The sequence below is a fragment of the Triticum dicoccoides genome, chromosome 5B (genome assembly GCF_002162155.2).
Source record: "Triticum dicoccoides isolate Atlit2015 ecotype Zavitan chromosome 5B, WEW_v2.0, whole genome shotgun sequence".
Taxonomy (NCBI): domain Eukaryota; kingdom Viridiplantae; phylum Streptophyta; class Magnoliopsida; order Poales; family Poaceae; genus Triticum; species Triticum dicoccoides.
Window position 1 is genome coordinate 26,761,763 of NC_041389.1, and position 3,992 is coordinate 26,765,754.

Here is a 3,992-nt window from a genome sequence, read left to right on the forward strand (position 1 = left end):
TTTGGCCCAAATTTAGCATGTTCCCTCCCTTTTCCCAAAGCCTACCGCGCATTAGGTCAACCTGTTCGCTCCCTTCTCCCACTCGTGGAGTAGCAACCACAGCTCGCGCACTGAGCTGCCGCCGGCACCCTGCCGGCGGTCATTCCCGAACAGCGGCCTGCCACGTCACAGTGGACACACGCCTCCCATTCCTGCAGCTGCTTCGTCGTCGGGTCACTTAAACCCCACATATCAGTGACACATCAAAGGTGCATATGATCAAGGATCGATCAACAAAGGGGGTTATCGTCAATTATCCCCTTCTGCTGCAGCAAGTGCTCCAACATGGAACAGAAATTCAGATGCAGCCTAGGATATACCCTAGTTAACCTACCGATAAATTCAGTTAATAGGATGATAAGCCGATTAATCCCTACTCAGCAACCCAATCTACATGCTACCAATTACTGAACATTGTTAAACTGCATAAAAGTGAGCAAATAGATACTGCAAAAAATAGTTTGACTTCTAACGAAAAGTAAGAATAGAAAATAGGAGAGAACACATTAGCTTAGCATCTTCGAATAATCATATAGATGCTATCACAGAGCTGAGAGGAAAAACGCACCGATATTTCTTCCATGAATCCAAACAATTGAACAAAATGGAAGAAGGTATGAAAGACCAAAATCTCTTAGGGAGGTTGACCATTCCGACAACTTTTTCCTTCAAGTCAATGGCTAGGCCCCCATTGTCATACTACAACCATTCATATTGGCAAAACATGAGAATTTACAGTAATAAGAAAAATGTGATAAAACAAACTACATAGAAAAACTCAAAGTTGTAACAAATGCATATAGTACTATCTCATGATAAGATACATTACCTCGTTATCATCACCATGGCCATCTGGAGAACGGAAGTGTACATTGTGATACCGCCGATACATGTTTGGATTCTGATATTCTGCCCTAGCATATGTTATCCTTAGATTCAAGGAATTGTCTCTTCCGAGCCGAAAAACGTCTTCGGCAAATTTTACATCTTCTTCACAGAAAGATGGTAACTTGATAGGTTGATCCACCTCAACATTCAAGAAAGCGATATCGTAATGGGGCTGGTAGTAGACCAGATCACCCTTTGCACTGGTGCCATTTACCTGAAAAGAAAGTTCAGGAAAAGATTGTATTAGAGATTTAACATATGATGCATCGAAGGCCAATATAGCACCCCCAAAAAACAAAATGTCCTTTGCACTGGTGGAATCTAACAAACGAACATTGACCTAAAACAGCTGTGGAACAGATTATATAAGATTTTTAAACAATGCTTAGTAAGCAGACACATGTGCCGTTTCCCTATCTTAGAGATCAGCGATTCTGGACCGTTGGATCGGTTTGCTTGATGCATTTTCGTCCGTTGGATCGAGAGGTGGGGGATCTGGGCGTCTGATCTGGAAGAAACACTGCTGGAATGAATAGTAATGGCAACATAATGTAAATACCATGCCCCCACCAGGGCATTTTGGTAATTTCGCGTGGTGGGGGTATAAAAGGGCCGGCTCCGCTGGTGAACCCTCCTCCTCTCCCCGCACTCGCCCCCTCCCTCGCCCGCCCCGCCCCGCTCTCCCGTGCGCCTCCTCTCCTCTTCCTCTCTCCCCTAGCGCCGCCGTCCCTGCCTCCTTCCACGACGCCGCCCGGCCTCCTTCTCCTCTTCCTCTCGCCCCTAGCGCCACCGCCCCTGCCTCCTTCCCCACCGCCGCCCGGCCTCCTCCCCTCACGTCCTCCTCCTTCCACCCCCTTCAATCTGGCGCCGCCCAAACCATGAAGAGCGGCCAAAGGAGCAACGACGGCCAGCCCCTGCCTCCTTTCCAGCACGTCCAGGGATCCATAGGTATGTGTCTATTTTGTTCTGTTATTGGTCATTGGCTGCTGCTAATCTTTGATTTTTGCTTTCTTTTTCATGCAGATTGGTCCACAATTACCTGACTCTCGTTTTTGTTATTGGATCTGGCTGCCGCGGTCGCCGTGGTCTCCTCGTGGTCGTCGGTCAGGTGATGGCCATCGCGTTCTCGTCTTGGCTCCCTCCAGCCGTTCTTCTTGCCGGTCCTCACTCCCCTCCCCCTTTGCTTTTTTCCTTTGTCGCATTGCAGGTCGTTCGAAGGTGTGAAGTTTTGGGCCGTGCGCGTCGCTTGTCGTCGTCTTGGCCGCCGGTGTGCTGTCAAAGTAGGTATTTTTCTGGTCTCTTCACTGGCCCTATGCTAGCTTTACAGATCCTTCACCTGGCCCGATTCTGATTCTTGGGTCTATTTTGGCATGTTTCACAGAGATGCCATTAGGGTTTGTTTTGCTGGTTGGTGGCCAGTAGTTTGCTTCCTCTTGCACCGGATTAGTTGCCGCTCTTCGAGGATAAGTCAAGTTGCTTCGTCGCGCAGGTGATTGCCTTCTCCGGATCCTACTTTTGGCATCCTGTGGACTTATTTTGGCATTACATCCTTTACATCATATCCATCTTGTACTGTTTTGGCGTCATGAGTGCCTACTTTGGCATTACGTACTCATAGTATTGGTATAAGGATATTTTTGTGTTGGCTTCACATGTTCATATTGTTTGTTTAAGGATCTGCTTCTTAGGCTTGTATCTGTATATTTTTTGCATCAGATGGTCTACTTGTGACCGCGGTCATTTGCTCAATCTGCCGTGACTGTTCCTTGTGCCGATGGCTCTGTCGTTGTGGGTGACATCAATGTTGTTGTGCAGCGGTAGATGCTGCACGCCAGATTGGTTACCACAGCTTGCAGCTTTTAGTGGTGTTTTTCTTTTCGTTTGATTGGTTTATGAATCAGGGTTTTCTTAGACTCAGACTGATTGTTATGTACTCGGATATCTATGTGCCGCATGAGCCTCCTGGATCGATTCCCCGCGGTCGTAAACGTGCATACTTCTTTGCTATTTTTCAACTGGGGCTTGTGTTTGATTGTAGGTTTGCTGATTCCTTTGTTCTCTTTCTTTTTGGTGTCTTGATTATGTGACAGTTGGTTTCCTTTTCTGAGCCCGATTGTGACAGCCTCAAATCGCAAAAGGCGTAAGCTAGCCAGGATATGCAGGTGAATTTGGATTCTGATCATGTTGTTTGCTTTTGGGATTTTTTCCTTGCATTGTCTTATTAGCCTTTTTGTTATGTGATGTTAGATCATGTTGTCAAAGGGCCCTTGCCGGATGATTGGCGATGTTTCCCGGTTGCGTTCGTTGAGTCCCTTAAAGGTACTGACTGTGATTGTTCTCGGCTACTGTAACTGGTCTCTCTAGATTGATCTGATTTTTTCCTTGCATTTGACGTTGTTCTGCTCTTGGGGCTTCTAGCTTCTTATGCAGATAGATCGTATTATGGCCCTCTGGAGTAAAAGTGCGAGTGTGTATATATTTTTGGATCACATGGTCTAATTTGGCATTGCGGATTCATATCTTCACAGATTTCAAATTCTGACAGCATTGCAATCCAAGCATATCGTTTCAATTGAACTAAGGAATTTTTCTCAGTGTGGTTGATGGTTGATGTAGGAGGGGTGTATTGACGGCAGTTTCAAGCTGATTGGATGGCCGCCGTCATGGGTGATGCTGCCAACTGGAGAAACTACATCAGACTCTCTATATCAAGCTGTTAAAGTCATCACTGAATGACTGAATCGGCTTCAGCCTAAGGTTTGATCAGGAAAGAGTTAGTTGTGTTGATATGTGGCGCCTCTAGCTGCACTGGCTCCAGGGAATCCCGATAGCATGGTTTGCCTCGTGTGAATTTGTTTGCTGTGATGTTTATAATCATGTTAAATATTTGGATGTGTTCTTTGAATTAATCTCTGATTATCTGCGTGGTATATCTGGCCATTCTACCATTTCCTTATTATTAAGAGGTATATGTGTTCCTTTTCGGATTAGGTACGGAATATAACATCACTTGCTTTTGTCCTGCCAACAGCATGGGTGGAGTTACAAACACTTGAAGAGTTGGC

General features: G+C 45.9%; 2 long non-coding RNA genes across 2 annotated transcripts; one reads left to right on the top strand and one right to left on the bottom strand.

Moving 5' to 3' along the window:
* Nucleotides 1-252: 252 nt before the first annotated feature.
* Nucleotides 253-984, bottom strand: LOC119307167. The gene is made up of 3 exons (XR_005149181.1): nucleotides 869-984; nucleotides 608-738; nucleotides 253-305 (listed from the first exon to the last, which is right to left on the bottom strand). It is a non-coding gene; the product is annotated as an uncharacterized LOC119307167 (long non-coding RNA).
* Nucleotides 985-1,594: 610 nt separating this feature from the next.
* Nucleotides 1,595-3,002, top strand: LOC119307166. The gene is made up of 5 exons (XR_005149180.1): nucleotides 1,595-1,875; nucleotides 1,951-2,035; nucleotides 2,135-2,211; nucleotides 2,309-2,416; nucleotides 2,644-3,002. It is a non-coding gene; the product is annotated as an uncharacterized LOC119307166 (long non-coding RNA).
* Nucleotides 3,003-3,992: the final 990 nt, after the last annotated feature.